Source organism: Schistocerca serialis, chromosome 2 (genome assembly GCF_023864345.2).
Source record: "Schistocerca serialis cubense isolate TAMUIC-IGC-003099 chromosome 2, iqSchSeri2.2, whole genome shotgun sequence".
Classification (NCBI taxonomy): domain Eukaryota; kingdom Metazoa; phylum Arthropoda; class Insecta; order Orthoptera; family Acrididae; genus Schistocerca; species Schistocerca serialis.
This window is the reverse complement of record NC_064639.1, coordinates 248,965,691-248,993,231: the sequence shown is the minus strand read 5'-3', so window position 1 is coordinate 248,993,231 and position 27,541 is coordinate 248,965,691.

Here is a 27,541-nt window from a genome sequence, read left to right as displayed (position 1 = left end):
GTCAAAACTGCACAGTATGGATTAACAGCGAATGCAAACCCACTGAAGGCCGTAGGAGGCAATGTGATTTCCACTACCCAAAGGAGTGACAAGTCGGTCTCGGCACAAACAGAACTTAAGGCCGCGTGCTACCCTTGTGCTGCGCCCCTCCGGCCCGTTCTCATCTCGCAACCCTCTGCCGGCCTATTTCAAACTCTCTGAACCAGCGATCATCTACGAAAACTGCGAATTACATTCGCGCAGCCTATCGGGGCGTCAGTGAAACAAGGCACCGGGAATACAGAGATAAAATGAACTGGAGGCACCATGGTTCAATTAGTAATTGACAGTTGACGTCAGTCATTTCTGCACTATCAATATTTGTTTAGGCTGTACAAGTGACTGTATATTAAACTGTTACAGCAACGATAACATCCCGTAGCGACTCGCTATAAGTTACGTATGTTATTGTCATGAAACCTTTCAGAGACTTAACTCCATCATTAGATGACGACCTTGGTCGATTAGATATGGTAAGAAGATTGTAATGACCAATTGTACTGAGTAACATAAAATTTTGTAACTGAAAAGACTACCTCCGAAGACATACGATGAAGATACCTAGAGGTTTCTTCTGCGTTAAATATGCGTTACGGTGACCAGCGCTGAATACGACCTTTAAATCCAAAAATAAATTTTCACTCTGCTGCAGCGTGTGCGCTGATATGAAACTTCGTGGCAGATTAAAACTGTAGGCCGTTCAAGACTCGAACTCGGGACCTTTGTCCTTCGCTGGTAAGTGTTCACCGACACGCCATAGGCCTTCACAGCTTCACTTCCGCCGGTATGTTTTCTCCCACCTTCCGAACTCCACAGAAAATTTCCTGTGTACCATGCGAGACTAACAATCCTGGAAGAAAGGATAACGGGGATAAATGGCCTAGCCGCAGCCTTGGGGATTGTCTCCAGAACGAGCTCTTGCTCGCGAAAGGCAAATGTCCCTATTCGATTCCCGATCCGATACACAGGTTTAATTTGCCCGGAGGTTCTATATGAACTCCAACTCCGTCGCGGAGTTAAAATTCATTCTGAAAACAATATTAAAGGTAGCGGCAAATCTTTTCTTTCAGGGAGAAGTTCTGTGGAGTTGGTAGGTAGGAGGAGAGTTACTGGCGGAAGTAAAGCTATGAAGGCGGGTCGTGAGTCGTGCTTCGATAACTCAGTCTGTAGATCACTTGCTCGCGACAGACAAAGGCCACATCTTTGAGACACGGTCTGGCGCGCCGTTTTAATCTGTTCTACACAAGTATCCAAGCTGCTTTCAACTTTCCAATATTACAACAGTTGCAATACAAAGAAGTGAGAACCAACTGTCTTATCAAACCAGTATCTATCACATATGAATACCTTCCATTAAGGAAATTGTGGAGGTCGAACGAATCTGCAGTTCAGATTGCCTAACATCAAAATCTTTCAGTCTCCCTTGTAATCGCCCTTGTAATTCAATCTCGGTAAGATTCTAGTCCAAAAACAGTACTGTACCAATCAGAAGTTTTATGTGCTACTTCATTTTGCAAATAAACTACGTTTCAACGAATCCTCCCACTGAATCAGTCATTTGCCGTTTCTGTACTTCCTTATCCGTAGTTGCTGTTGTTTTCTTTGCATTATATTCTTTTCAAAGAAAGTTGCAAGAGGCTAGTCCCGGCGGAGTTTCGAGTCCTCCCTCGGGCGTGGGTGTGTGTGTTTGTCCTTAGGGTAATTTAGGTTAAGTAGTGTGTAAGCTTAGGGACTGATGACCTTAGCAGTTAAGTCCCATAAGATTTCACACACATTTGAACAAAACTGCAAGATATGTGACTCGGTTTCTTCCAGGTGAGTACGGGAAGGTTTTGATAGCCTCGCTAACAGATCAACAGCCCCGCGCTCTCGGCCGGTCACGGGTTTTGTACCGGCTGTCTCGGCTCGGCAGTCCAGAGGAAAGTTACCGGCCGGCGGCCACCGCTGCTCAGTGGGTCACACGAGGCCGGCTGGAGCGGCAGGCGCCAGTGTGACGTAGCCAGCGGCACCGCACTTCACTCTGTTCTCACCAGGCCCACGAGAAATACGGGCCCCACAACGAAGTCGCGCACAGAAAATCAGTATGTCAGTGAAAAGGTACCCACTAAACGACCTCCCGTGCGCCGGCCGGAGAGGCCGAGCTGTTCTAGGCTCTACAGTCTGGAACCGCGCGACCGCTACGGTCACAGGTTCGAATCCTGCCTCGGGCATGGATGTGTGTGATGTCCTTAGGTTAGTTAGGTTTAAGTAGTTCTAAGTTCTAGGGGTACTGATGACCTCAGAGCCATTTGAACCATTTTTGTATCGTGTGCCATCGAGATTCGTTTGAAATAGTTACTCGCTCCTCACTGGAGATGGCTGCTGGCACTCATAAGACCTGCGCTGTCACGTGTTGTGATAAACGCGCTACAGCCTGACTTTCTCATTGACCTCGGCTCTCACTCTTCACCTACATCACTGCATCTGTAATCTGCAATCCACCTTACGGTGTGTGGCGGACGGTATTTTTCGTACTACTACATTTTTCCACCTTTCCCTGTTTATTCAAGAATGATCCGTGGGAAGAACGATTGTCTATAAAACCAACCTATGACTTCTAATTTATTTGGTTTTCTCGTCACGGTCACTTCACGAGACGTGTGTGGCGAAGTAATATGTTGCCCAACCCATCTTGGAACGTCCACTCTCGGAATCTGAAACGTAAACATCTATGTGATACACAATAACTTTCTTGCAGCATATGCCACTGAAGTTTGTCGGGTATCTCTGTAAGAGTCTCGTGCTTACTACATGACCCGTGACGAAATGCGCCACCCTTCATTGGATCTCATCTGTCTTTTCTTTTAATCCAACTTGTTAAGGACCCCTGACTCATGATCCATACACAAGAATCGATCAAACAAGTGTTTTGTATGCTATATTGCAGCCTTCCTTTGGACAACAGCTTCGTCGCGAATAGTCTCAGAGCCTCCCACATTATCTGCTAGACAATTAATTTAAAGAGTAAACCGTACAACACTCCCTTGTGGAACTCCAGAAACTATTTTTACATCTGTTGATTGGGTTTTTTTAATAACGACGTGTCGAGTTCTGTCTGCAAGGAGGTTTTGAATTCAATGACTGAGCTGGTGTGATACTTGGTAAGATATTTTGTTGGTCAAACCTGAACTATATGGAATGCCTTGTGGGAGCCGGTACTTTCGGCTTTCTGAACTTGACGGACGAAAAGAGCTGAGTTTCACAAGAACAGCGGAATCCAATTTGATTTTTGTAGAGAGGATCTTCGTTGTCCAAAGACAACGTGCGTCTGTCCAGCGAACCTTTATGAAGACGGGAATGACCCGCGATTTTTTCAACCATCTAGAATCTAGTTTCAAAACTTACCTTAAAATAATTAAAAGGTAAAATTACGACGCTTACAAAACGTAAAAAAATCTGAAACTCAGTGAACATGAATTATGTCACACGGCTCATGATCAAGTTAATAAAACTGCGTAAGGAACTTCATTAAACACTACAGCTGAAACAGCGAACTGCCGTACACACGAGGTGAAATTTAAGTTTCACTAGTAAACCACTGAATTTGAAAGTGCTGCACGGATTAAGCCCTCGGTAACTTACAGCAAGTAAAGGTCTCAATGTTAAACTTTATCGCCAACGCTGGGACAGTCAGTAATTGACACCCAAGATCTCCACCAATGAAATAAACGGAAAGGTACAACATGGTTGGGGCCTAATCGAGCCACTGTCACGAATGATAATGATGATGATGATGATGATGAAAAACAATGTACAATGGAATGAATGAGAAGGTAGGTTAGGAAGAAGGGGTTTACCGACCGTTCAGCAACATTACACGTAAAGCCCAAACTCGGATAATGAAAGGACGGGGTAGGGAATTGTTCTTTTCCCTTATGAAAGGAATCATTCTCGCATTCTTTTTAAGCGATTTAGAGAAACTGCGGAAAAAAAGTAATGGCCAGAGGGTGATTTGAATTCTGTTCACTTTGAATGCAAAGACCCTTACGTTAACCACAGCATCACTTGCTGGATGCTGTAAAAGGAATGGCTTGGACATGTGATCTTTTTTTATGCCCATCTCCGTCTTTTCTCTCTTGTGCTAATACATGCTATTCCAAAGATCATTTACAATCCGCTTTAGATCTTCTGAGCGGCTTAATATACAATTAATAACTTGAGACGAAACTGAGACATTTAGTGGCGGTTTGCTCCCACAAGTACAGTAACTCAAAATGTTTTCCACGTTTCGTTGCGGAAATTGATAACGCGTGCGCATGCACGTAACTACTTTGTTCACATAATAGCGTGTCAGTGGCCATTTGGGCTCCACACCAGAAGGTGTTCTGTGTGCTTTCTCTCGCGCAGCTAAAGTCTATTCTACTAGTACAATGTCATTAACGGCGTGAGTGTCGACTGCGACCAAGTGACAATGTTCCCATTTGTGTAACAGTCAAGAAATGAGACAAGCGGCTTCAGGAAACTGTGAGTTTGCTTTCGATATCGTACCAGCGCGTCAAGCACGCACTTGCAGAGCCTGCTGTTGAATTAATCCGTACGTTCTTCCAGCAGAGCCCTCATAAGTCAGTTACCTAGTTCGGCGTTACACGATATCGTCCGTAAAATGGTGCTCATACGGGTGTACAAACAGCACCTTCGCTACAAAATCAAGTCTGAGGACAGGCCGTGACGGAAGGAATTCGTGGAGACAATTCTGACAAAAATGGAGGAAAACGTGGCATTCCTCGAATTCGTGTTTCTCGGACGAAGCTACATCCTGCACTTTCGGCACGGTAAACACCCACAATGGCTGCACGTGGGGAACTGTGGGGAACTAGACCTTCCCTTCTCTCCTCCACAGGTAGTGACAGAGTGCGAACGTCACTCTCCGAAAGTGAATGTGTGGCGTGGACTGTTAAAAGAGAGTGTTACAGGCCCATGTTTATTCGCGAGATTGCAGGCCTTATGATTCGTCCACGAGACGTGAAAAAGCCTTAAAGGCCGATCCATCTTCCATATTTATCGGTAATCGAGTCTGTTTTCATATCGAGCTTAGATTTGTATAACACGATCGGGACAGTCTGATAGGGTAATACCAGTGAACGGAGGCTCCGAATTTGCATGTGAGGACTCTATATGTGAATGAGTAGAAAATCCATCTCTTGTTGACAAAAATATTTGTCGTGACTCTGCTGCAAAACAGGAGAGAAGAGACAGGTGGACTCAGAGCAGGTAACAGCGGGCCGCATTCCGAACGTGCAGCCGCCCTCCGGCCGGACAATGCACACCGGAACCTGTGTCGGCCTTGCGGCGAGGGGACTGTGAACTCACCCACCCACCAGCGGTTTATTTTGAAGGCTCCGACGTGCGCTATCCTGGCACCTCTCACAATATCTTTCCATTCACACAGCAGACGCTGCGAAACTAAGGCTAGTGTTAAATAAATGGGACAGGGAACGATGCTTGCGTCGGCGAGGTACAGCGATACGAGTTCTAGGAAGTCGCTCCCATGCCCGCCAAGCTGGCGCCTTTAGTCGCGCCACGACATCGCACAGAACCTCCAGAAAAGCGGCCCTCGCCCGCTTCTGGCTCAGCTCGTGACTGGCCCTTTTGGCATACACTTCAGCACTAGAATCGAGTAGCTGGCGCGAAAGGCGGGAAGAATTTCGATTAGTAGATCAAAGATTGCGTCCTCTCTTGAAAAAAAGAGGGAAGTTGCTCGTTGCGCTGAGGAGAGAGGTTAATGAGAGATCTATTGTGGTCGTCGCAGGAGACGGTCGTTTTCTGTACTTGAAACCTGGTGGTAGTCAAGGGAAGGCAGGATTCGGTTACGATTGCGGACTGGGCCGTAATCAGTTACTATTGGTTGCCTTTTTCAATTACACACAATTTATTTTAAACCAATAATTCCAGACTCAACAATAAATAAAAAATACCGCACGTTATTAATGAAGGAATAAACACCAGTGTAAATAATAGTGTTTTCAGTGAGTTACAATTTAGCAAATCACCATTAAATACAGATACAACAGATAATGCTTTAAAAGCAAGCCACTGTGATCCGGGCAGAAGGTCCTACACGCCAGGAATGGCAATAAATTAAGAATTGTTTAAGAACTCACTGCAATTTATAAGTTACAGGTATTTAAATATTAAGATAAGTCGCCAGAAACACAGCAGAAGGCATCAGACGCCAGGAATGGCAGCAAATAAGGTTTTAAGGCTTGCTCTTAAACTACAAACACCAAATTAGAATTTTAAGGCAAATTACCACAATCACGGCTGAAGGCCTTACACACCAGGAACGGCAATAATATAGAAAAGTTTTCAAACCTGCTATAAATCAGCAAATGCAATAGCAAAAGTTAATTAAAAAAAACAAGCCACTGATCCAGACGGTGCTCCAGGAATCGACCTCTGAGAAGGTCAGGCAACAAACACTTTCGCGAGCGATGAGATAGGCAGCCAAGAGCTGCATTCACTTCACAAGAAACTCAGACTAGTGGCAGTCTAACGAATGACTAATGATAATTTTGCTGAAGCTACCTGACGTCCGATAGATCAAATGCAACGATGGAACAATATGCCAAAGCCGGAACTGGCGGTCTACACTACGTCCAGAATACTGTATTTAGAGCCCTCAGAACGGGAAAGGAATCATTATCACCAGAGTAGAGGAATAACCAGCCGGCCTGCAATCAAGAGAGCTGTCAAAACCACACTAGAGATGGGTAGTTCGAAACGAACGGGTGCAAAGGAACGGTTCACCAAGATGAACGAAAGGACCGAGGAACGAATTCCAAGGAACGATCGGTTCATAGTTCACTTCGGTCGCGGCGGTCTACTTATAGTTCCCGGGAACGAGGAACGATCGGTTCATAGTTCACTTCGGTCGCGCGCCGGTCGGAGTGGCCGAGCGGTTAAAGGCGCTACAGTCTGGAACCGCACGACCGCTACGGTCGCAGGTTCGAATCCTGCCTCGGGCATGGATGTGTGTTCAAAAAATGGCGCTGAGCACTATGGGACTCAAGTGCTGAGGTCATTAGTCCCCTAGAACTTAGAACTAGTTAAACCTAACTAACCTAAGGACATCACAAACATCCATGCCCGAGGCAGGATTCGAACCTACGACCGTAGCGGTCTTGCGGTTCCAGGCTGCAGCGCCTTTAACCGCACGGCCACTTCGGCCGGCATGGATGTGTGTGATGTTCTTAGGTTAGTTAGGTTTAAGTAGTTCTAAGTTCTAGGGGACTTATGACCACAGCAGTTGAGTCCCATAGTGCTCAGAGCCATTTGAACCATTTGAACTTCGGTCGCGGCGGTCACTTCGGCAGTTCTCGTTCCAGTCTCGGTCGCGTGCTCGTCTCAGTCTCGGTCTCCCTCGGCCGCACTCGTCGTTCTTCGCATGACCACCTGTCTCAGCTCCACTACCGACTCCACCTAGGTAGTTCAGTATCCAGTTGTTCGTTTCGTTCGCAGCGCTCGCCCATTTTACATGTGTTCCAAACTGTTCTTGCACTTGGTTCTGGCTACTCAGCGTCCACGACCGGTAATCAAAAAGTATTTTATAGTTACGTAAATTATATAATAATTACGTTGTATCTAATAGGTACGTCTTTTCAGGTAACAAAAGGGCATATCAGCTCACTTCATTATATCGATGAACAGCAGAAGACATACTTATAACAAGACAAGTTTTTTTTTTTTTTGTTATTCATATATTTTTTGGTTTCGTCGACTCGATTTAGCAACTATCTTTCAATAATTTGCTTAATTTTTAGTGTAAGAAAATTCATATTAAATGATTTTCGTGTATCTTTCATATACATTACATTTAGGAAGGCTCTAATTATTTTTAAGTTTGGTTGTTTCCAATTTGCATTACCTGCTAGTTTGGTTTCTTTCCACAAAAAAAAAAAAAAAAGAGGTGGGTTGCGGGTCATTTTGGCTCAGTAGGAAAAGCGGTGCCTCTCCATTTGAAAAGACATAGATTGCCATAAAATCCTATTTACTTTTTATCTCAGAAACATTTGTTCAAAAGGAGCTTTCAAACAAAATATTTATTACTGTGAACTTTATTATTATTGTTATTGGTGCATTAACTTTAATAATGCAACATAAAAACCTATTTTTTTCTAAGCGTGTGACGCAAGTATGATGAGAAAACCACATTTTATTTTATGCTTCCATAAAGTCTCTACATCGCCTACGAACTCAGAGACAACGTGAAGTATATATAGGGTGTACACGATTATTGATTACAACGTAGCATAGCTATGTAGTGGAAGTCGAAACGAAGAATTTTATACAAGGGACTTGTGGTCTAGTACGCTGGGAAAGAGACACAAACAGGTTTACAAAACTACATGAGCTATAGCCCATGCGCGTCGCGTGAGATTTTCATGTTCTCTTCTCTAGCTCTCTACACATCGCCATCGATCGTTTCGCAATTGTTGCTTGCATTAGCTTGTTATTTCTTCACTGCCTAATTATTACATGTCTGTCTGTTTGTTGTATCTGCTCGTAACGGGCAACACATCGTCCGTAATTGGCGAGCAGTCTGTACTCGGGACCGGTTTTCCGTGCGCCACCCTATATTATTTCCCTGCGATCAGCCACACAACGCTACAGTTGGCTAAACGAGAGGTTCTGCAGAATCACAGAAATTACTTTTAAAAGTGTGTAAGAATTCTGTAATGAATAAAAACTCCATACTCAAGGCGGAAGGCAAGTGCCCTCTCTTGATGCCCTCCATCCTTCAGTCACCTACACTACTAGTTTTCAGTTTTTCATAAGAACCATATACCAAGCACAAATGAACGGTGAACGAGAAAAAATGAACGGTTCCCAGAAAAGAACGATCAGCAGTGAACTAGTTCCCAAGGATGAACGAGTTTGCCCATCTCTAATTACCACACGCCTTACCGGACAGCAGCAGCAAGGCGAAAAAACGTACACTGCCATTACATACACTAACCCCCAGGGCAGGTAACTGGGGCATTAGCGACCACCAGGCAAGAAAAATTACCGCTGGTTGAACTTAACAAATTATAACAAGTTGAACGCAGTAAACAATAATAAGAAGTTGTGGAAAGCTAATCAGATCTGCCTTCTCCAAGCACTCCACTCACTGCTCTTCGCCTCAGCGACACTACGAGCAGCAACACGAACCCAAGTCACTGGAGAATCATGGGATATCACAATGATGGTTTCCCTACATGGATTGAAATGCACTCATCTTAAAGCCTGCTGGATCCGGTTTCCGACGAAGTCGTGCACCCTCGTGTAAACAGGCATTCCATCCAGCAGCCCATGCATGCCGCCAGCGGTCCTGTCGTTTTCTCACACTGCAAGGACCTGGCTTCTCCCCAGTCCCCAACCGAATTCGCCACTCACACGACCCAGCAAAACAACGACGTCGCCTCAAAGATAGGGCAACAGCTACTATATATCGATAACCGCCGCTGCTGCCATTAGCGGACAGGCAACGCTTGCGAAACGGAGTGGCGCCAGTCAACATGAGAAGAGGACAAACAACCGCAACTATGCCAACTAAAGGATACCGTCCGGTCTCCAACAGCGGGCGGAAACCCGAACAACACCAACACGAGCCGCAACACTGCTCAGTACTCTTGTCCACTTTGCGAGAGAGTTTGCGTTCTCAGTTTTGTTTGTCCGAATCTGCGGAGAATGGTAAAGTCGGGATCGCGAATCGGCAGACGACATCTACGGAAGCGGCAGCAAAAGCAATCCATGTCGCCAGCCACACCGCAGGAGGCAGCTCCGTCTGGAAACGGTAGCATAGGCTGCACCGGCTTTTAGGCATTTTGATCACTTCTCGAACCCGCCGTCGTGTAGCTCACGCAAAGCAGCAGACCTCCACGGCAGCATCTCGTAGTGAGAAAGAAACGTAGAGGAGCGCTCGATCATCGCACTATCGAAGTCAGTTGCTAGCAGTCCATTCAGATCGATAGTATAGGTGTGATAGCGCCACAGCGAGCAGTCGCAGTCTTCATAGCCACCCAACTAGGAGTATTGCCAGTATATTTGATGTCTCAAGGTGTCACTGAATAAATTGTCTTTGTAGGAAATATTCGAATCATAACCAACTTTATGTACAGTTCATGAGAAAGTGTCATTTAGACAGTAAATCATTATTTATTAAGGAGTTATAACAGTTCTCCAATCTATATACGCTGTTCCCTGACACATTCCACCTGCCACCTCCTTTTTGTAGGGGAGAATCAATTACATAAGTAGGCAGTAAGTAAATGAAATTAATTATACTTGTTGTGTTAAATTAGCCAGCTCACCGAGAACTTTACTGGCGGTTAGTTGATAGTCAAATTGTTCAAATGGCTCTGAGCACTATGGGACTTAACAGCTGAGGCCATCAGTCCCTAGAACTTAGAACTATTTAAACCTAACTAACCTAAGGACATCACACACATCCATGCCCGAGGCAGGATTCGAACCTGCGACCGTAGCAGTCGCGCGGTTCCGGACTGAAGCGCCTAGAACCACACGGCCACCACGGCCGGCACGCGCATAGCAGAATCGCACGCGTTGCGCTCCACGAGGAACACTTCGAGACGGTAAATAGCGTTCTTCTGCAAACTGCCGTTTCGTTTATTATTTCCATTATGATCACACTGTATAACACTTTTAAAAAACTAAAATTAAGTTACCTTATTAGCTCGGCGTATCAGAGCTTCGAGGCGTCATAGAATAAGTGCTTAGCGACAGCAGTAATAAAAATGATTTAATAACAAGTTTTTCGATTACGGAAAATGATAAAAAACCAGATACTTCGTTCATAGCGCGCAGATCTCCCGTGGTAGCAGGCCACCGCGAGTTCACGTAGTCAGAAAGCAAACTACATCCAGTGTTGAAGTCATCGAGGAGACCCGTTTTGCTACATAAAATTCAAACCATCGTGAACGGCTTAGTTCAGGAGTAGCGAAGCAACCTTTATCGTGTTATTAATTATTCATCAAGAAACTGCAGAAGGGTCAAATGGCTCTGAGCACTATGGGACTCAACATCTGAGGTCATTAGTCCCCTAGAACTTAGAACTACTTAAACCTAACTAACCTAAGGACATCACACACATCCAAGCCCGAGGCAGGATTCGAACCTGCGACCGTAGCATACTGCAGAAGGAAAACAGCTTTGAAGTGCCTTCGCTATCTACGAGTTTCTCAAGAATTGTTGATAAATGTTACTGCAATACGTTGTTTATCCAAATGTAATCTTGTTTCTTCAGATGTAATCATTTCCGGACAGAACAGTATCACTTAGCGCCTAGAACCGCTCGGCCACCGCGGCCGGCGCAGTTGATAGTCCTGGTCACCTTTCGCAAGAGAGATGCACTCTAAGTGAGTCTGGAAGATGGTCCCCCAATAAAAAAAATGGTTCAAATGGCTCTGAGCACTATGGGACTTGGTCCCCCAATAATTAGCTTACATAGCCAAGTGGCGCCAGACCCCGGCCATAGGCTAACTTACACTGACGACCCTGCCCAAGCGTATGTGTCCCGTGGAATTTTCTAAACAGGAATACAGAATTGCCGTTTTAAAATTTTTGAGAAGTTTCAGTAATTATAATATTTTTTTCCTTTCATAGTTGCATTTTTTATATCATTGTTAGTTTCGCGTTAGATCGTAAGTGCTAGCGGGAGTTTTTTTCCTGTATAGAGAATTATCTTTCATCATAATTCAGTGGTTTTGTAGGTTCCATCCCAGATTCAGAGCTTTTGTAGGTTACATCCCAGATTTGTTGACGATATTCTGCGTTGACAACAGTGTTGACGGTCTGTTTTCATTCTGTGTTACTGGTGAATTAACATTCCACAGTTAATATTCTTTTTGAGGGAAGAATAGTTTTCTTGCCTTATGTTCCATTAGCAAGATATAAAACGATCACATGTTAGCGCATCTATTGCGTTAGAGATTCATCAAACAGGACATTACTTTTTAGTTTTATGTATTACTGCAGACGCGCAGTAAGGCACGATCACTACGAATGGCAGATCACGGTGAATCGCATTATGAAATGGGAGACATAGACTGAGGAGACGAAGGCATAGCGTGGGATGAATTAACTTACGCTACCGCGGAGCAGAAACAGACACAAATTGATGATTACCATCCTTTGGAGGTATAAAACAGGAGGGAAGCAAAGACACTTGGTGATTCTTAAAATTTAGACGAATTACGTGACGATAATCAGATAGTAGACAGATCAATAAGCCGTTGCCATGTCAGCAGTGCACCGCAGTTACGAATAACATCAGCAGCCATGAATAAGACTGACGAATTACCGGACTCTTCCGCCCTGACCGTACTTCTGGAGACAAGGCAGGACCTTCGAGAAGTAAAGGAAAAGAGAGAAGAGGCAGAAAAAGACATTAAAGACGCAGCAGAACAGAAAAAACTGGATTCGAAAGAGCTCCCGGAGAATCTTACCCGCCAGATAAACGATTCAGGAGGAAGAACGACAGAAGTATCGCGAACAGCTGCGGAAGGGCAACAATGCGCACTCGTCGCAAAAATAGACGCGCGACTTGACGGAGTGGCGGTAGCGGGGACAAGGAAATTAGCTTTTGCCGCAATTAGAAGAGCAAGATCCAACGTGAGCGAAACAGCCGAGGTGTTGACATCACGGGTGAGAGACGGACGACAAGTCGTAGAGGCTATTTCCAGTAAAGTGAAGAAGCTGGATGAAGTGATTCCAACGGAGGATAAACAGGAAATGTCGAAGAGTGTCGTAAATTGATGACAGGCTTGAGCAGGAAATGTCGAACAGTGCCGAAAATTGATGACAGGCTTGAGCAGGTTGAACAGGCGTTTAGGGTAGGAGAAACACGTGTGAACCTTCTGGTAGGGACAATACCGTCGGGATCGGACCTGAGCGGTGACTCACGTAACACATGCAGAGTTACGACCTGCTTAAATGAGCGACCTTGCAGGGAGAGAACTCCCGACGCATGCAGCGATGTTTCTCGTCGTTGCGACAGCAACAGGTCACATGAAGTATCACGAAACATCTGGAACCCACCCACGTCGATGTCAGTGACTTGCTCGGGAGCGAGAGTCGAACCCACGTTCGACGACAAGCATTACCTCTCCCTGATGAAGTTTCAAACTTTTAAGGACTCAAGAACTGGGTTGCACCCTAAGATTTAGATCCAAAAATTCGAAAACACCCGCCCAAATTCGTGGCCACTCATGGCAAAACTCGAATTTACATGCAGGCATATGGGGCGCAATCGGCCGACAGAATGCGCCACATCGCGAACAGTGTCCAGTCGTTTGAAGAGTTCAAGGAAGCATTTCTTACCACTTACTGGTCGCGGGAAATGCAATATAGGATTAGACATGATAGTTTCATGGCCGGACTTCAAAGAGTCGGGCTACAGAAGCCCTGCAAAGAGGTTTGAGGCCCTGCTACAAAAGAATGAGAACGCCCACACAGCGCAACCGACGCCGTATGGCTCTGCTATTCCAAATTACCGACGGAGTACCAAGTAGCATTAATAGGCAGATGTGGTGAGGACACAGAAGCATTTAAAACCCTGCTGTGCCAAGTGGAAGCAGCTCACGAGAAAGGGCGGGCAAGGGACAAGACGAGAGCAAACGACGAGAATAATCACCAGACGAAAAAGTGTGACGATAAACGAAATGATAAAAACAGACCCGACAACCGGGGCAAACGGATCAGAACAGTTACGGGAATAAAGGATTGTATCAGGATATGACCCGCCAAATAGATCGGAATTGGCGAGAGCAGGGATCGAACCAGCACGAGGGAAACGGCAGGCGCGGATTCTACATCAGTCAGCTGAACGGTGAAAGAGTTGAGATTAGGAGTCCGAACCCGTCGCAAACTCTGCGTAATCCAACCGGCAATTGACGCCAGAGGCGGGCGGAAAAGGGCCAAAAGCGTTCCGCCCACAACTTCGGAACGGGCCGAATACACATGATCGGATTCGAAGGTATTCGCGAAACTCTGATCGAGAGCGGCATCGTCGATAGTAGCAGACATATTACGGCCGTCTCAGAGCGGGCATTTCGACATTGCTGCGAATATAGGAGATGGCCTATCTTTAAGATGAGAAAGACAAGAATAAGAGGTCCAATTGCGTGAAAAAAGTACAGATGTTAACCAGCAGATTAGGTTAGAATTTTCTTGCCAAAGGAACGACCTAAAGACGAATTTTCCTCTGATCGAAATGGCGATCGGCATTAATTTTCTGCGGGAATACCAGGCAATACTCGACCTCGGTATGGGGGGGGGGGGTTACCTAAATAAGGGGACCAAAATAGAGATTAAATTCGAGGAACAAGCCATACAGGCAGAACTTACTGCAGACAGCCGGCAACTGTCCTACACAGACGAGGAGGAGAACAGCGATAAACGATCGGCTGATACACTCGACAAAGAGAGTGAATAGACAGAGGACGAAATTAAGGAAAAAATCGCGGAAGTAATAAAAGAGAAGATAGGCTCCGTAGAAAACACTGTGTGAGAAGAGCAAGAAGAACTGACAAATAATTTACTGCGAACAAGGAAGTTTTCATGCACAAATTTGGCACGATCAATAACTTTGTTTACGAGTTCAGAGTCGGGCTACACACAAAGTTTTTCGTCGCGCCATACACACTGCCTCACATATACCTTGAAAAAGTAGCAGCCGAGATGACAAAAATGTTAGCTGATTGTGTGATCGAACGTGCTAGATCTGCTTACAACAGCCCGATCAAAGTCATGGAGATAAAGGACAGGTCAATACAGCTAGTACTTGACTTTCATCAGATAGCTGAGTGCTCGCCGACACGGTAGCTCAGCGTGTTCGGTCAGACGGTTAGCTGCCCTCTGTAATAAACAACTGAGTTCACCGATCAACAACGAAGGAAAAAAAAACGGATGTCTTACGGCGACCGCCCCGAGCAAATGCAACGAACGAAATCGAACAAAATGAGATTAAAAAAAAAAAAAAAAAAAAAAAAAAAAATGGTCAGCGTGACGGATTGCTGTACTACGGGCCAGGGTTCGATTCCCGGCTGGGTCGAGGATTTTCTCCGCGCAGGGACTGGGTGTTGTGTTGTTCTAATCATCATCATTTCATCCCCATCCGCTAATTGTTGAGAAGACGCGATAGGATCACAACCAAGTACTACGACAACTGTTGGCCACGTCCAGACAACACGGCGTCATAGTAAACAGAAAAATCTTCTTTTGGATGCAAGTCCGCAGAGATTCTAGGACATATAATTACTGGAGATGGCATAAAACCAAATCCACAGAAAATTCAGGCGGAGATTCCGAGACAGGCAACCAAGAGACAGTTGCGTGGGTTCCTTGGAATAACTAACTTCTATCAACGATTCATGCAGTCAGAGACGCTGAGTTGTCCACGCCTCACTGAGCTCACAGTGAAAAACCAGCCTCAGGCTTGGGACGAAGTGGCAGAACGTCAATTTCAGGCGCTCAAAACAGCTCTACTACAAATATCTGTATTGTCACATCCAAATCTAGCAGAGGACTTATGTGTGATTACGGACAGTGCACTCCCGGGCTTAGGTGTTATGATTTTCCAGAAGTACAAGGAAGGAAGAAATACGGTATGGATGGAAGACCTTCGCGTTTCGGAGCCGGCTACTGGGCAAAAGTAAAAAGGGCTACTCGGTAACCTAATTAGAGGCGCTCGCCGTGATGTGGGGATTCCAGAAGTTTAGATACTTCCTATACGTAAGAAAGACACGTGTGTACACGGACCCCAAAGCTCTGGAATTTCTGCTCACAGGCGGCTTGCCAGCTGGGTACCCTTGCTTCATCAGTTCAACTTCGAAATCATACACGTAAAAGGGAGCGACAACAATATTACCGACGCTCTGTCTCGCTCGCCTATTGGCTTTGTAGAGAGTACTGAAGAGGAACTAGAAGGCGACCAAACCAGTCTCTGTTACACGCGCAACGTCGCGTTTGAAGAGAACGTAACCACAACGCTAAAAGACGTTAAGTGTGAACAGAACAAAGACATTGGGCTCCTGAGACTGAAATCAAAATGGAAGGACAGATGGGAGGCCGCTGTGAGATAGTATTACCCGCTACGAAAGGACATTCTGTTTCCCAGAGGGAGCCTTGAAGGGTCGCTGAGGTGGGTGTGTAATCCGGAACATTTGATAGAAAATGTGATCTGGCATACTCACCACAGATACGGCCATTATGGGGCGAGGAAGTTTTACCTGAAAGTAAGGACTTTCGGCTAGTTTAACGATAGAGAACGAAAAATCAGAAGAATCTTGTCTGCTGCAAGTCCTGCCAGAAGGCGAAACACAACTATGTCTATGCAGGCGCCCGTATAGCTCACTATACCAAATAAGTTAACGAACAAAAAAGGGGGTTCGGTTTCATACTTGCGTTTATCGAGCTAGCCTCAAAGTTTGTAACACTCACGCACCTGAAAAGCGCCACAGCTTTGATTGTGCCTCGGGCATTCAAAAATGATTTCCTTCCACAAGTCGGTCATGTTGAGAAAATGATTTCGAGCAACGGGCCACAATCCCGATGGGAGTTTTGGAAGGAATGATGAAACGACATAAAACTGCCCCAGTTTTCATTTCGTTCCATCGCACAAGTTTGCATCCCGTGGAACGCGTGATCAAAGAACTTGGGAGCTTATGCAAGATATACCGCAGCAAGCAACACACGACTTGGGATATATTTATAAAAGACTTTCTAGACGTGACGAACGGAGCTCCACATGGAGCGACGCAAATGGCGCCAGTAACGCTGCTCAGGAACAGGCAACCGGATGACTTAGTACGGAAGATTGTGGAATTACCGCTGGACCATTAGAAAATCGTGGAACTTGCACTAAAGAGAATTCAGGCGGTGGCTCGTAGTAGGAAGACGAGAGCTGACGGGAAATCACTGGCACGATACTTCAAGGTCGGTGACAAATTGCTAGTCAAATCCTTCCGACTTGTGAATTAGGGGAAATGGAAGTGCCACAAATTCCTTTCGGTCTACAACAGGCCGTTCCAGGTGCGAAGGATTGCTCACGCAAATGCAGTGGAGTTAGAGTCCCTGAAGACAAAAAAGTCAGTAGCGCTCCACCACGTCTGTTATGTAAAGCATTTCGTGGAATACGCATCCCATGTGGAACCTCACTTCTTTGAAATAGGTCCTCCCCCTTTTTAGGTTAATTGTTGTACTGTAAGATGGCAAGAACTATGCCACTTACATGAAGTCATTCAAGATCACTGAACTCACATTGAGCGAACAGTAGGACTGAACAAAAATGATTGGCAAGGCACAATGCATCTTGTAGAAGGTATAGTATGGACGTATTGGAATAATTAATGTTGGGCGACGGTTTTAAAGTAATTCACGCGATATGAAAACTTTTTGGAAATGCGTCGATTTACTGGAGGCTAGTTTATCCCAGGGAAGTATTCAGAGTTGACAGTGGCCGGGTGGCAGTGCACGGCTGGGGAGTGGCGAAGGGAAGTGACAATAGGCAGCTTAGGGCAGCTCAAACTCTGAGAAAGCGGTAACGGGGTGCGTCCTCCAGCTGCCTTAAGATGACTGACAGTGAGGGGCTGGTTGACCCCATGCTGGTGTATCGGGAAGCAGACGGAGAACTTGTACGCCTGTTGATAAATGTCCGTTGTCCCGTATTCAGTGAAACATGCGAGAAAGCCGCGCAAAGCTATGGTGGAGCGGTCAACAGAGGCCGAAATATGCATGTTCGTGACTATAGCAACTTCACGCTGAATTCATGGTCCTCAGAGTCAGAAGTAAATCAGGTGAAGAGCGACAGAATGAAATACGCCGGCCTCCAATGGGAACGTAGAACCAAGGAATCTGAAGTACTCTCCTGGGAGTCAGAATCTCGGAAAAATTGGTGTTTTATGCAGATGCTAATCTTGATGGGTGGCCTGGGAGGAGCTAAATACCAGAAGTTGAGAGGAAGGAAAATTTTGTGGGAATTTGTTCACTTCCCAGAGCAGGCATTGGTCGGCGCTGGGAAGCGACGCATAATTAACGCGACTTGCGCTGCAATTGGCGTAAGCGATTTTGCTGGAGGGGAAATCGAGGCGAAGAGCGGACTGGCAGAAGTCTCCATAGAGGTCTTCCATTCCCAGCTTGCCTAGAGTGCGGACGTGGCGTTCTTTACTCAGCTTGCCTGAGAGAGAGTGAGCATCTCTGCAGTTTAGGACTTAAGAAACGGAACGAGATACAAAGTTTTCGTTCAGCTATGCACTGAGCAAGATAGCTAGGAGTGAATAGACGAGCGCAGCCTTGCAGCACCACGAGACCGGCCGATGTCCGCACAACGACGACGCCCCGCCACACTGAATTCGGTGATATTGCGCCCGCTCTGGCTTGAGTTAGGCCACTGATTAATTTGTTGGATCATGTCGGCAAAGTTTCCACGAGGGTCTCATGTGCCGTGTATTGTAGAATTCTTCTCACACTTCACATTATGCCTGGGTCAGCCGATAGGAATTAATTTGGATTTATCGCACTTTACTCCACGTAAACACAATTTATTCCCACTGCCTGTTAGGAGAGTCATGTAATGTGATGATTGAAGTTCGTGAGTTAAACTAAATTTGTGATAATCGACTGCATCTGTTTTCAATCAAGTAGTTGAGATCCCAAGTCACTTTCTTAATTAATTTTATGTTCAACATTTGCATCTGGTGTTCAATAGCTGAATATAACAACAATGTGCACCCCTTTTTAATTAAAAGTGATCAATTCTGAATCAGTTAATGTCAACACTGCCACCGCAGTTCAATCAGGAGTCACAGGCCCTTATTACTTTCTTTGCATTATCCGATATTGCGGTAGTTTTGCACTCTCTGTTGATCTGTTAGTCAATTAGCTGGGGTGAGCACACACCAAAACCACATAAGTGACGGGTGGGGTGTTACCATACATACCAAATTTGTCTGCTATACTGTAGTTTAGGATTACGGTTTGTGTAAGTCAGGATATGGGTCGTACTTTCCTTTGTTCAAGCGTATGCAGATGGAGAAATTGTCAATGTTGTATCAGTAGAGGTCCTCGGCAGCTACTGAAATTCCGGTTTTATCAATCAGGTCTTTTTAAATTGTCGCTACGAGTGCGTACTAGACGGCATGTGCATTTACATATATAAGGTGTTTCTGTAAGAGCGCGCAAAAATTTAATAGGACGCACAGGATGTTCCACTGAACAATTTGAGGTAGGGAAATTGGAGTCGGAGAAGCCAGCTTAAGGAGATAACAGAAATAAAATCACATTACTGTGTACTGTTTTATTTACTTTAGTTAATTGCAAATGCCATCATTGACACAATGAATGTACCATTTGTAATGTATTTAACGAAATGTGCTGAAACTGACGGCCATCAAACACAATGCAATCATGACATTGGCGAACAAGATTTTGACGCACCCTGACAAATATCCTTGGTATGTTTCGAATCACATCACAGACTGCTACGATTCTGGCGATTCTGCGCATCCACTGGGGTCTCATACACAAGTGACTTTAGATATCCAGATAGGAAATAGTAAGGAGGATTCAGGTCAGGTGACCTCGCAAGTCATGGAATAGGACCTCCCGTTAAAATCCAGCGGGCAGGAAATACTGCACCGGTCCTGCTCCACCGTTTTGTACTGTACGTCTCTGAATAGCACTGAGTGATGAATGGGTCGGTCGTTGATTCATAGCACGTTCTTTCCTAGGACAATGTAAATGCGACACAACGGAGCCACCTTACGGACAAGTAAAGTAAACAAAACCTGGACCATGACTTCCTGGTAATCAGGCTCGCCGGCTGGAGTGGCCGAGCGGTTCTAGGCGCTACAGTCTGGAACCGATCGACCGTACGGCCGCAGGTTCGAATCCTGCCTCGGGCTTGGATGTGTGTGATGTCCTTGGGTTAGTTAGGTTTAATTAGTTCTAAGTTCTAGGGGACTGATGACCTCAGAAGTTAAGTCCCATAGTGCTCAGAGCCATTTGAACCATTTAATCAGGCTCGTCCTGCTTGTTTCCTTGCAGGAAGTAAAGAATGTACATGTAAATACAAAGCACACTACGTGCAAACTTGTACGCATATTAGTTGTAAATACACTGGAAAACAGTAATGCTTGACAAACAAGCTTACTTCCACATTTCCTTAAGCTGGCTTCTCCGACCTCAGGTCCCCTATCTCAAATTGTTCAGTGGAGCATACTCTGCGTCCTGTTACATTTTTGAATGGTCTTACGGAAACACTTCGTCTAAAGACTAGATGTTATTCGGAAGCAAGGAGGAGTTACGGGGAGGGTAGCACAGCGAATGACAGGGACATACTATGCTACACGAGCGGGAAGCACGGCGCCGATCGCACGCCGGGTAACATTGCGCACGGACGCGCCCTAGATGTGCGACGGCGTTTTCTGTTGTGCACATAGATAACGCGAAGCTAATGTGGCCATCAGGTACGCCCTCGCCGCTCCTACGCAGGGCCTCACATGAAGCTTTTATCTACTCCCGGGCGAAAGGCAACGCCAATATTTTTGGGTGTGCCGGCAGAGATTTGTGTGAGGCGCTAAGCGGCCTTCGAGCCCGCCGTCGCCAGTCTATGTGTCGCCGGCAGTTATTGTTTTGTGTCACGTGTCAGCAACGCAGAGACTCGTCAGTGCGAGGCATAGTGACATCTGGAAGTACGGAAGAAGAGGAGTGCACCCCATGACGAAATCCCAACTCTCGAGGACACGCTGCAGAGTACAATTCTGCACTACTGGCCATTAAAATTGCTACACCACGAAGATGACGTGCTACAGACGCGAAATTTAACCGACAGGACGAAGATGCTGTGATATGCAAATGATTAGTTTTTCAGAGCATTCACACAGGGTTAGCGCCGGTGGCGACACCTACAACGTGCTGACATGAGCAAAGTTTCCAACCGATTTCTCATACACAAACAGCAGTTGACCGGCGTTGCCTGGTGAAACGTTGTTGTGATGCCTCGTGTAAAGAGGAGAAATGCACACCATCACTTTTCCGACTTTGATAAAGGTCGAATTGTAGCCTATCGCGATTGCGGTTTATCGCATCGCGACGTTGCTGTTCGCGCTGGTAGAGATCCAATGACTGTTAGCAGAATATGGAATCAGTGGGTTCAGGAGGGTAATACTGAACGCCATGCTGGATCCCAACGGCCTCGTATCACTAGCAGTCGAGATGACAGGCATCTTATCCGCATGGCTGTAACGGATCCTGCAGCCACGACTCGATCCCTGAGTCAACAGAGGGGACGTTTGCAAGACAACCATCTGCTCGAACAGTTCGACGACGTTTGAAGCCGCATGGACTATCAGCTCGGAGACCATGGCTGCGGTTGCCCTTGACGCTGTATCACAGACAGGAGCGCCTACGATGGTGTACTCAACGACGAACCTGGGTGCACGAATGGCCAAACGTCATTTTTTTGGATGAATCCAGGTTCTGTTTACAGCATCATGATGGTCGCATCCGTGTTTGGCGACATCGCGGTTTGACTCAATGCCTAGGCGTATCAAGGCCGTTATTACGGCCAGAGGTGGTTGTTCTGGGTTCTGATTTCTCAGGATCTATGCACCCAAATTGCGTGAAAAGGTAATCACATGTCAGTTCTAGTATAATATGTATGTCCAATGAATACCCGTTCATCATCTGCGTTTCTTCTTGGTGTAGCAATTTTAATGGCCAGTAGTGTAGATATACAGTTGCACTGGCACTGCGGGACAACCAATCAGGCGCGAACTAGCGAGTGCGTCTAAGTTTCAGACAACGACCCTCTATCTGTAAAAGAACCTGACAAACAGGCGCTCAACCTGACGTTTCCGTCGTTTCCGTCGGCGCCAAGGTGTCTACAGGATCCAACGCCTCGCCATGACGTCTGCTGCCACGTCGCAGCACAAGAGGAGTCTGAGATGTCGTTGCTTGGGCTCTCCGTAAATTATAAGAACTCATTGCCGAATTTGTTTGCAACAAGTATTAACGTACTTGTGTTGTTTCAGGTGCTGAATCCGTGACGACAACGGGAAGGGAGATTAGAAATTGGAAAGGGTTACATGCAAGACACACAAACACACACACACAAATCTATCGTAGTTAAGCCTGTTAGGTTTAAGAGGGTAACATTTTTTTGCATGTTAGGATTAAATGAGAAAACTTCGGATATTAGGTTGAGTCATTATTTAAGCATGTTAGGCTAACATTCGAATATTAAGCTCTTAATAGTGGAGGGTACAAGTAAGTTGCTTTAGTAATGGGTATTAGCGCTCATAGAGAGCATAGGGGGGACCCCAATACAAATATTTTAGTTTGCAACCGGACGTTTTGCTATAATTTCAATTATAAGACGTCTGTGTACTTTTTCTCTCATTACATGTACTACAAGCTGTTCTTTTCTTTTCTTTTTTTAAATTGCGAATAGGCCATCTTCTAAGGACCACACTCCAATTTCAATTCTTCGTTCTTTGGTCTTCCCTTCTCTTCCAGTATGCCTTTAGCCGTTCACTATGTTTCTTCTTTCCTTCTTCAGGCCATTTGAACCAATCGATTTAGCTACCCTGCCTTGGAATCCTTCAATTTTTAATACTTTTTTCCGAAAGGCTTCTCTTTTGTTTATATCTTCTACTTTTATATTGTTACTTTATGAGTCCTTTTTTTCGTTGACCAAGCTTGCTGCAGTCTTCTTACGCCACAATTGTTTAAAAATCTTACTAGTTAATCTACTGTCTTGAATTCGAAATAGGTGTCCATAAAACATGAGTCTTCTTTTTCTCATTAAGTCTGAAAAATGGGCTCTGGGTACTATGGGACTTAACTTCTGAGGTCATCAGTCCCCTAGAACTTAGAACTACTTAAACCTAACTAACCTAAGGACATCACACACATCCATGCCCGAGGCAGGATTCGAACCTGCGACCGTAGCGGTCGCGCGGTTCCAAACTGAAGCGCCTAGAACCGCTCGGCCACAACGGCCGGCCATTAAGTTTGAAATATTTTCTATATGTTGATATATTTTAGCGGTACTTCGTAATTTCCAGCCTTCTACTGTGTTTTGTGGTCCTAATATTTTCCTTACAATTCACCTTTCTAGTGCTTCTAATTTATCTAAATTATAGTTTAATGGCAGGTATTCGCTTTCAGATAGGCATTCTGGCTTCACTACTGTGTTGTAAGGCCTTATTTTTGCATTTTAGGATAGGCAATTTTTAATAGAGGTCTTTGATGATACAGTATGCTCTCCCCATTTTATGCAACTTTTCCTCTGTTGCAGATTTTTCCAAAGCATTTTCTTGGATTATCTCCCCGAGGTATTTGTATTTTATTACTCTCTCTATTGGCTGTGAGCACTATGGGACTTAACATCTGAGGTCGTCGGTCCCCTAGAACTTAGAACTACTTAAACCTAACTAACCTAAGGACATCACACACATCCATGCCCGAGGCAGGATTCGAACCTGCGATCGCAGGGGTCCGCTCTCTATTTGGCCGATATATGTTTCAGAAGTTTTGGAGCATCCTTACCATTGGTTACAAATTTTGTTTTTTTCTGCAGACATTCTTAAGCCAGTTCTGATGGCTGTTTCTTCCAGGAGATTTATTTTTGTTTTCGAAAAGCGTAGCCAAATCATCTGTAAATGCAAGACAGTTGATTTGGATCTTTTTGCTTCTTCTTCCTAACGTTGTCGGTGAGATGTTGAGTTAAATAAGTTTTTCGTTCCAAATTCTTACTATTTTCTGTAACACACGGTTAAAAATAAATTGGGGTTAGGCCGTCACTTTGTCGTATGCCTGTTTTTTTTTTACTTTTTTAAAAAAAGCCTCTACTGTCTGTTCTGTTTTACAGTCTGTTAAATTTTTTACGAGTATCGACAGTATTTTTTTACTAAATGAACAACTTTCTGTTTATATTTTGTCATATGAGACACAATTGGTTGATTGTCTTCATTAAATTTATTAGAATATAAAAATGTACTTTGTATAGTAGCTGTAATAATGTAAGTGACAGGCAGACATTCACTTTTGTAAGATTCTTGACAGGTGCACTAGTTAAACAGAAAAGAATAACGTGCAGGACGCAACCGATGCGGAGAGACAGTGTCGGAGGCAACCGAGAGGGTCTGCGCCAGTCGACGGGGTGCCGAGCGGATTTGGGGGGGGGGGGGGGGGGCGTCTGATGTCTGGCAGGCAGCTGGGCCCAGCGAAAGCGTGGGCGCCTACACATAGGCGGGCGACCTGGGCTGCGTCAAGGCCGCCGGGAACCACAAAGCGGGTCAGCCAGCTGGGGCGGTCGGTCCCTACTCTCGCCACCACAGCGCGGGGTTGGCGCGTCCTTCAGCGGTGAGCAGCCCCTGAGCCACAGGCGGGGTAGCAGACAACGCGGCGCTGCGACGGGTCCCGCAGTCAGCCAGGCGTCCGCGGACGGAATGGCCAGGAGGGGGGGGGGGGGGGGGGGGAGGGGGGGGGGGAACCTTGCGGCCAAGTCACATCCACAGGGCATCAGGCGGTCTCGGTGTCCAAGTGTGAGGAAGGTCCATGAGACGGGCCACTTGCTTCACCGCTTCCGAGGATGCTAAGTTCACTGGACTTGGATACTATGTGACGTCATTATGACGTATACACGCTACATCGAAAACGATAGAAACCGTATATCGACTATTCGACTTTTGTGAACTTTCGAGAGGTAGTGACAGGGTAGCGCTGTGCTCTGCGCCACTCGTTTAAATGTGTTTTGCGTTCCTTGCGTTTAAATCGTGTATTGTACTGTGTTTGTGTCCTGTGCGTTGTTTTTCGTTTGCTCGTCTCTAATTATGTGTTCAGCATTCGAGAGACTAAGAGAGAAAATCTGAAAGAGTTCAGCATCGATGACGACGGGCAATTGCGTGGTTATTGTGAATCTCAAGCAGAAATTGATGTACTTCTGACCTAACTGAAGTGCGTCGGTTATTCGTACTCGGTGAGAAGAAGCACTCAGCAGCCAAAATCTTTAGATGCGTCAAGACACTAACCGTTGGTTAAGATTACGTTGAGAAATCTACTTCCCCTCATATTTCATCTCCGGTCGACGATTTTTCTTCAACAGTGCCTCATATTTTTCTTTTTAAGTTCGAAATTCAATCATTCTACACACCAGTCATTACTGGACACTAAGGTACCTGTTTCTGCGGTCCGAGTGTAAAATTACTTGGAATTATGGTTGATAAAAGAGTATCTTGAGATGGACATATAAATTACTTAGCTAAGAAACTTGCACAAGTTCTCTTTCAGCTATATAAATTAAGAAAAAAAAGTCAGCAAGAGTATGCTGCTGCAATGTAATATGTACTGACAAGACCAATTGTATGAAACCATACTAAAATATTGATAATAAATAAATATTATTTTCGGCGTAAGCGTTCAACACAACAATCACACAATCAAATCTGGTCGGGACATAAGAAGACTTCACTTTTTTACGAAACATATTGTCTGTGGTGTTTTCAAGGCCACGGTCAGGAATATTTCTATTAATATCCAGCTCTTTTATTTTGGCGAAATACATATACGCTGCCACACTGAGCTGTTATCAGAATCGCACGTGTCAAAACAAACCACTAGCTGACGACAGTTTAGAATCTCGAACGTTCGTAAAAGTCGATAGGTGTGTTAATCGACTAAAGCGTATATACGTCATAATGACGTCACATCATATCCAGGTTGGGTGAACTTAGCTTCCTCCCACCGCTTCACGCTCCGCCAGCCCTGCGCCATGCCCAGCGGCCGCCGTCGCCACCGACAAAGGAGTCTCTGTGTATGAGGAAAGCGCACTGTGGTTTAAGTACCCGTGTAAAATCCTGTAGAATCAAACTAGGAGAGAACAAAATATAATGATATTTTTGTTTTTTTTTGCTTTCACCAATCAACTCATTTTTAACGAAAAAAATTTCTTGTCTAAAACACGTTTTGGTATAGATCAGTACTAATTCATTTTTTTTTTGTCATTTAGTCAAATGGAGGTGACACAACAATTTATTACGTTTATTGTGTTGTACGTTGCTTGACTCATTACTTTTCCTCTATTCTCAGTCTTACGCTTCTTTTGTATTTACATGTGTGCTTGAGGTATGGATGTCGCAAACTTGCCGAGCAATGAAAAATGTCTGTAGACATGTAAACATCTATTAAGTTCATTGCCCTACACAACAACGATCTGTGTCGCAAAAAGTATGGATGAAATGTCTGGAGCTGGACTGTCACATCACCAAAGTATCAATCTTTCCATCCAAGTTTTCTAAATAGCCACATGCTAGTGACCTTGAGCCTGGTGCCAGTCACCGAGCAAATCAGTGAGTGAATGCGAGGAAGCATGCCATGTTCCGGCTTACAGACAAGCGCCGACACGAAGAGGAAGAACACAAGAGCAGAGAAGGCTGTGAGATGACGTCAGCCAATAGCCCGCTGACTGGGACCGCGCCAAGACAGGAGCGACCTCTAGTCTAGCAGAATACAAGCGCCGCTCCTGCAGCCTCGGCTACGCAGTACTAGACCGGCACTACGGGGGCACTACGATAGCAGTTATTAGTGATCCATATCCATTGCTTGTATGGACACAGTATACAGAGAAAGACACTGACTGTTCGCCTGTCGCCCATCGCTTGCGACACGTTCTTGTAATACAAAGTATTGAAACCTGGTAATCAAGGAAAGCAGGATTCGGTTAAGATTGTGGGCGGGACCGTAATCAGTTATTGTTGGCTCCCTTTTGCAGTTACATTTATTATTGTAAACGATAATTCCAGACTCAGCAATAAATAAAGCTATCACACGTTATTAATGAAGGAATAAACAACAGTGTAATTAATGGTGCTATCAGTACGTTACAATTTACCAAATGAGCATAAAATACAGACACAGCAAATAATGTTTTAAAAACAGGCCAATGTGATCCCAGTTAGAATTTTAAGGCAAGTAACCAGTCACCGCTGAAGGCCTTTAACCCCAAGAACGGCAATTATAAAAAAATTTAACAAACATACTGTAAAACAGCAATGCATTAGCAAGGTTAATTTAAAAAGACAGGCAACTGATCACGAAGTGGGTGAGACAAAATGATGGTAAACTTGGTAACAGAATCATTTAAAGCTGCTGTAATGCCAAGAATGGCAATTATATAAAAAATTTAGAAACATACACTAAAACAGCAAATACAATAATAAAACACAAGGGCCAGTCACAGAAAGTGCACCAGGAATCGACCTCTGAGTAGGTCGGAAAAAAAAACACTTTCGCTAGCAATGAGGTAGGCAGCTAAGAGTTGCATTCACTTCACAAGATGGTAATTCAGAGAAGTGGCAGTGTAACGAATGACTAATGATAATCTTGCTGAAGCTACCTGACGTCCAATAAACCAAATGGAAAGATGTAAAAATACGCCAAAGCCGGAACTGGCGGTCTGGAC